The sequence below is a fragment of the Budorcas taxicolor genome, chromosome X (assembly GCF_023091745.1).
Source record: "Budorcas taxicolor isolate Tak-1 chromosome X, Takin1.1, whole genome shotgun sequence".
In the NCBI taxonomy this organism is placed as follows: domain Eukaryota; kingdom Metazoa; phylum Chordata; class Mammalia; order Artiodactyla; family Bovidae; genus Budorcas; species Budorcas taxicolor.
In genome coordinates this window covers 22129670-22137419 of record NC_068935.1, presented here as the reverse complement: position 1 = coordinate 22137419, position 7750 = coordinate 22129670, and the positions used below count along the sequence as shown (strand labels likewise).

Genomic DNA, 7750 nt, shown 5'->3' with positions numbered 1-7750 from the left:
TTTTCCATGGGGATGGTCTTGATCCCTGTCTCCTGTACAATGTCACAAACCTCATTCCATAGTTCTAAACTACTTACCCTGGTGAATTTCATCTCATACCTTTAATTATCTTCTCTAGATACATAGACTTGACCTATCCTATCTTCAGGGCTCAAGTTTCTTAATATAAATTGCCTAACGAACATTTCTATGAATGCCCTTCAGTTACCTAGTTACTTCCTCATTTTCCCTTGAACATAATGATTCTCTCAAATGAGGATGGGAAACTCATTCATTTTGCTCATCCTGTATATAGTGATACAATTACCCAAACATGTCAACCTCTCCTCTTCATTTCTCACATATGTCTATTATTTTTTTGTATATAGCAACTTTATTTCCAATATGTCTATTATTTTTAATTCAAAGCTTCTAATTCTCAGTACTTCAGATTGAAAAATAATTTTTCAGCTAACACTGTGAACAAAAATTTAAATAATCACATTTCCCTATTCCTATGTCATTCCAGTCCTCCCCACTCATTCCTATGGACCCAACAGCAACATCCTATTACTCTTTCCTATAAACCATAGGACTTAGTACGCATACCAGCACTAGTTACACACAACTATCTTACCAGTTTGGCTTTTGTTCACACACAGCGTGTATTCGAACTCTAGTGTTTCTTATATAGAAGTATACACTACTTTATAACATGGACTCCTGCTCTACCCATAACTTTATTAGGCAGCAGTGTTAAGATTTCTTCAAGCATGGTATCCTGAGTGATTCTTCCATATTGCAGTATCATAGTTCAATTACATAATAGATATCACATATAAAAATTAATATATGCTCATAAGCACTGTCAAGATATAATAATAGTTCTTTCATGAATATATTACTGTAGAATTTACAAGGCACCTCCCTTCAATTACCTCATTTAAACATCGCAATAAGCTCAGATGATGATATTGCTATAAATTTTTGTATTTTTTCACAAATGACACTGAAATTTTTAAAAGTTAACTGACTTGCTTATTTCAAAATTCATGCCCTATGATATAAATATATCTATTCACTTCTGTGAAATATTGTAAAATACAGAGCTATAAGGTGTTGATTACAGTGTTTTTTTATAATTGTTTCAAATAAAGGAATGGATAAATATATTTCTAGTCAGTGGATTATTTTTTTAGCAAGTAATTAAAAATTAAATAGGTTAAAAAATATTTTTACACCTGTATCATACATTGAACTAGACACACAAAGTATTCTCTCTCATGAAAATTACATTCATATGGGAGACATATAAATAAGCAAGAAAATATCAGAATATAATAAGGTCTCTGCAAAAAGTGAAAAAAGAAAATGTGGTCATGTGATGATTTTGAAATGGTAGTTATAGAAATATATGACAAAAATATAAATTGCAATGGCTGCTGAGTGACATGTCAAAGTGATAATGCTAAAAATGTAAATTGAAATCCATTACAGCATTAAATGCAAAGTATAATGGCTAAGTAAAATATAATGTACAAAAAAAGAAGCCTGGAAAAAAAAATATCAATATGTTTATACTATTCATCTTAAGGCACTCTAATTAGAGGAATTTTTTCTGCTATACAATGAGAATAACTTAACTTAATTATAATTTTGAAATAGCGTAAAAGTCAACCAGCTTCTATATGGAGGAACAAGTATTCAAACTCAAATCTTCTAGACCAGAATCTATTATTATTTATGCTACACAAAGTTTCCTATGAGGGAATGAAAACTGGTAGAAATGTGCTTATTTCATATACAAATAGCAATAATAATATCAATAAAACAGGTTGTCACAGAATCAAAGGTATGAGCATATGAATGAAATTAACAAACAGGCACCATATTTGCTTCAAATCTGGCAAGTTCTTCATTGTCTTAAATTTGCCAGTCTTTCAACATATGCCAAGTTTTTTAGTCAGAGCATCATTCATTTCATAATTTTTTAAAAATTTGAAATGAGTAAAATCTGGAAAGTGAGTGAAGTACAGCAGTATTAGTGTACAGTCCTATGACACATACACTGGTGATGGTATAGAACAATAACTATACTCTGGCAAGTTCCTTCATGTCCTTCTAATCCCAGATACCTCGCTTCCCATTACAGACACCCTCCCCAGAAGAAGTCACTGTTGTGAATTCAGTTGCAATGCATTAATTTTGCCAACTTTTTAATTTCATAAAAATGATATTATGCAGTTATTTTCTGTGCTGCTTCTCTCACTCAGCTATATCTTTAATAATCAAGTATTTTAATGAAGTATTTTAATTCATCTTCATTACTATTTAACATTATACAGTGTATACCACAGCTTATCTGTACATTATATTTTTGATGGGCAATTAGATTATTTCCAGTTTGGGCTACCATGAATAAAGCTGTTAAGAAGCTGTCAGTACTTGTTTTTACTGGACATATGTCCTCTCTTCTCTGGGATTTATATGTATATAGGAATAACAGACTTCCCAGGTGGCTCAGCCTGCCAATGCAGGACACCTGAGTTTGATCCCTGGGTAGGGAAGATCTCCTGGAGGAGAAAATAGCAAGTCATTCCAGTTTTCTTGCCTGGGAAATTCCATGGAGAGAGAAGCCTGGTGGGCTACCATCCATGGGGTCAGAAAGAGTCCAACATGACATAGCAACTGAAACAACAACAACAAAGAATAGAGTAGCTGAGTCATAGGATAGGTAAATATTTAGTTAGGCAAAACAAACAGAAAAACACTTAAAATTCTACACACAATGAAAAAGTAGAAACTTGTTTTTGCAGTAACTAAATCAGTCTTGAAAGTAAGGATTTCCTAAGGAAGGATAAAGAAGAATCTGGCTGATCATAATCTTATATTCGTTTCACTGCTGAATTTCATATCTCTGACTTACACAGGCAAGATTTGTTGTTTTTGCAGAAACACTAAAGGCCATAGTCCACACTATGTCCTTCCCAGTAGAGAAAGAAATGTAAATCAAGTACACACTATGTATTCACCACTTCAAATACATCTTCTCAAAAGCATTATTTCCCTTCACAAATAATTACAGTCTCATAGGGTAGAAGAATGGAGAGGGGCACGGCAACCCACTCTAGTATTCTTGCCTGGTGAATCCCCATGGACAGAGGAGCATGGCAGGCTATAGTCCATGAGTTTGCACAGAGTTGGACATAACTGAAGTGACTTAGTATGCATGTATGCAAAGTAGAAGAAAACAAATATTATAGTTTTGTTTTGCTGCCAATTTCCCTTTATATTAACAGCATTTTGAAAAAAAAAGTTATTGTTTTAGAAATTCTTTGAATATTCTGGTTATTAACCCCTATCTATTATGTTATTACACACTTAATAGACTACAGTATAGTATAAACATAAATTTTATGTGTGCTGGGAAACATAATGCTTCATGACTTGCTATATTGCAATATTCATTCTGGAAGCAAGCCCACAATGTCTGCAAAGTAAGTCTATGCTACATGTCCAGGTTTTCTCTATTTTCTCATGTTGTCGGGGCACCATATTCAGCTTTTCATCACTGTGGTTCATTTAACTATTTCAGGCTAAGTCTTGATGAACAATAGGAATCTAGCAATTAATATTGAATTTCCTCTAACTTCAAGAAACTCAGTGTTCTAGAGGTGGTAGCCATGCATATGAATTTCCTTTGGAAGGGTGAAGGAGGGACCAACTAATTTCAATTATGGGAAAACGAAAGGTGATATTTGAAACTATTCATTCTTTTTCTCACTTTAGTTCAATCATTCCTAGAGTACAATGCAACATTTACCTACATTTAGATAAATTAATTTAAGCATATATTATTCCTTCTTTGGAGCTGAACATTCTCCCCAAGATTCCTGCCCTTCTAAGGGTTTACTTTTTTTTTTTTTTTACTTCTGACTTTAAGGCCCTGATTTTACTGATATCTGATTCTTATTCTGTAATATCATACCAATATTTTCTTTCTCTCTGTACAAAATTATTTATAATTATTTACAACAGGCATTTTTGTGTGTAGTATACTTTACTAAAGGTATGAGCAGGTGCAGAGGAGCCTGGCAGGCTACAGTCCATGGGGTTGCAAGAGTCAGACACGACTTGGGTACTAAACCACCACCACCATGAGCAGGTAGAAGAATCTTACATGGCAAGAACAGCGAGAACTTCAATTAGTTATTTATATTCTTAAGAGTCTTTGGCTACCCTAACTGAACGTTTTGGAATCACCTACTCCTCGATACACTTTCACTTTCACTTCTCCGTACCTTGAGTGCTAAGTCGCTTCAGCCATGTCCAACTCTTTGCAACCCTATGAATTGTAGCCCACCAGGCTCCGCTGTCCATGGGATTCTCCAGGCAAGAATACTGGGGTGGGTTGCCATGCCCTTCTCCAGGGGATCTTCCGACCCAGGGGTTGAACCCACATCTCTTATGTCTTCTGCATTGGCAGGCAGGTTCTTTACCAATAGCACCACCTGGGAAGCCTCCATAGCTTAGAATTCCATAATTTCAATTGATTATCTTTTTACTTTCGCCTCATGACCCAGAAAATCTATTCACTTCTCAAGCAGAGTTTTAATTATTTTCTATTGCTGCTGCTGCTGCTGCTGCTAAGTTGCTTCACTCATGTCAAACTCTGTGCGACCCCACAGACGGCAGCCCACCAGGCTCCCCCATCCCTGGGATTCTCCAGGCAAGAACATTGGAGTGGGTTGCCATTTCCTTCTCCAATGCATGAAAGTGAAAAGTGAAAGTGAAGTCGCTCAGCAACGTCCACTCTTAGCGACCCCATGGACTGCAGCCTACCAGGCTCCTCCTTCCGTGGGATTTTCCAGGCAAGAGTACTTTTTCTTAAACCTGGTTTCGGGACCTCATCTTCATACCTAAAAAGTTTAGTCTCCCTGCCCCTTCCCATTCAAGAGCCAGCCATATTTCCTTGTGTAATGCCAGCAATGTCCCCAAGACATATTTGGCTGTATTAGACACTTGCTCACCAGAGTTGCTTTTAACTATTGTAAAGTGAATATTACCATCAATGACTGCTTCACTGACCTCAACTACATGGTTTATATGTTCCGGTGTGATTCCACCCATGGCAAGTTCAGTGGCACAGTTCAGTCTGAGAAGAGGAAGCTTGCTGTCAGTGGAAAGCCCACTTTCATTTTTTAGGAGCAAGATTCTATCAATATCAAATGGAGTGCCGCTGGTACTGAGTATGTTATAGAGTCCACTGATGTCCTCACTACTTTCAAGAAGGTTTGGGCTCACATGAAGGGTTAGCCAAAAGACTAATCATCACTGTCCCTTCTGTTGGTATCCCATATTTGTGATGGGCATGAACCATAAGAAGTACAGCTCCCTCAAGATGGTCAGAAATGCCACATGCTCTACCACCTGCTTGGCTCACCTGGTCAGTATCACTGTAGAGGGACTCATGACCACAGTTCATACCATCACTGCAAACCAGAAGATCATGATGGGCTCCCAGGGGAAACTGTCCTGGGATGGATAAGGAACTGCTAAGAACATCATCCCTGCTTCCAATGGCACTGCCAAGGCTTTGGGGCAAGATCAGTCCTGAGCTCAATGGGGAAGTTCTCTGGCATGGCCTTCCATGTCTCCATCCTCAGCGTGTCTGATGTGTATCTGACCCACTCCCTGGAGAAAGCTGCTAAACATGATGGTATCAAGAAGAGGTAAAGCAGGCACTGGAAGGCTCGCTAAAGACCATTCTAGGCTATACTAAAAACCAAGTTTTCTATTGCAATATTAGCAGTGACACGCACTCTTCCTCCCTGGATGCTGAGGCTGGCATTGCCCTTAACAGCCACCTTGTCAAGCTCATCTCCTGCTATGACAATGAATTTGGCTACAGACAGAGTAGTGGGCCTCATGGTCCACATAGCCTCTGGGGAATGAGAACACCCTGGATCTCCAGCCCCAGTGAGAACATGAGAGAGGCTCTCAGCTGTTGGGGTACTCACCTCAACTGGATCACCCCAACATACTGAGAGTATCCACATCTTTCCATCCCAGAAACCTTGAAGAAGAGGAGGGACTTAGTGAGCCTTACCTTGTTATGTACCATCAATGGAAAATACCCAGCCTAACTAAGTACTTTACTTTTCTAAATAAAGACAATTCATGAGAGAAATTCTGTTACCAACTTTTGGACTGTATATTTTCACTGTGCTACACATGTATTTTTGTCTTGCTTACTTTTATGTTAACCCACTGAATGACGCATTTTATCTCCATTTTATAGATTAGAAAACTGATACTGAACAAAGTTACTTGAAGTCAGAAAACTACAGATCCAAGAATAGGATCAAAATCTGATTCTGAAGGCCTGTGCTGTTATGATGTGTGCATGTGTGTACTTCTATTTATATATCCTACCCTGCTTGATTAGGAAAAATCTCAAAGCCTAAATCTACAAAAGAAGTCACTATTATTTATCTAGAATAGCAATTGTATATAGAATTGGAGTCAATAATGAACAGAATTTTTTCCATCCCTAGAATTTACTGAAACATTCATGTTCTGTTTGTATTGTTTGTTCATATTCCCTGTTTGTTTGTATTATTTGTTGTATTCTTTGTTTGTTTCAATTTCCACATATACTCCTCAAAAGGAGAGAGAGATCACTTGACAAGTATGCTCATAGAATTTTAAGCTGTTACATCTAATTGAAGAGGGCTTATTAACAATTTTAAGATCTTCTCTAAGCATATTTTTCTATAAAAAATGAATACTGCTAAATTTGAATACTACCCTTTAGAAAGGACTTCCCTGGTGGCTCAGACGGTAAAGCGTCTGTCTACAATGTGGGAGACCTGGGTTTGATCCCTGGGTCAGGAAGATTCCCTGGAGAAGGAAATGGCAACCCACTTCAGTACTCTTGCCTAGAAAATCTCACGAATGGAGGAGCCTGGTGCAGGGTACTGTCCATGGGGTTGCAAAGAGTCAGATACAACTGAATGACTTAAGAAGGTGTATAAAGAGACAATTTGTTGCATAAAGTTTCCACATTAAAATCATCCAGAGATGTAGAAATAAGTTGCAGTTGCTTCTCTAAATGTGATTGAATAGCTGAGAAAACTGTGATTGCCAATAATGATGTTCAGAGTAGAGAGACTAACGACACAGTGCATATAGAGAAAATATGCATTCATAGCAAAGTGTCTCGCCTGGCTTTTGTACACATTCAGTAAATGCTTGCTATAGTGAACCAAATCTAGGAAGATAAATATTTCTAATATACATGTTTATATTGCCAAAATGTTGATAAAACACACTTCTATATGAACAGGAAAAAGACCTATTTCTTTTTAAAAAGTTCACAGCTAGTAAAAAAAAAATTCTGACTTTAATATAATTTCTGAATTGAAGCACACTTAAGGCAGACACCATTTATCATCAAGGCTGTGGGTGTGAAGAATTAAGTCATGACACCTCTAAGAATATGAAAAATGTATAGTTAGGTTAGCTTCATGTCTCTCATAAAATTTCAGAATTGAATACATGAAATTGAGGGACACTAATCACAGATGGAAGGATGTGGTTTTCTTTAAGCAGAAAAGTGAATGCAGTATGCCACAATTCAAATTAAGACATAGATAGTTAACTCCTAAGAATTTTACTAATATCTTGGTCCTGCTAAATACTATCTGAAATCCTAGAGGGTTAACCTAAGCAGTGATTTCTATACACTGGAATATTAATATCAGAATTT

At 36.9% G+C, this 7750-nt stretch overlaps 1 pseudogene; it reads left to right on the top strand.

Moving 5' to 3' along the window:
• The first annotated feature begins 5007 nt into the window (after positions 1-5007).
• On the top strand, positions 5008-5934 carry LOC128070443 (glyceraldehyde-3-phosphate dehydrogenase-like; annotated as a pseudogene).
• The last annotated feature ends 1816 nt before the right edge of the window (positions 5935-7750 follow it).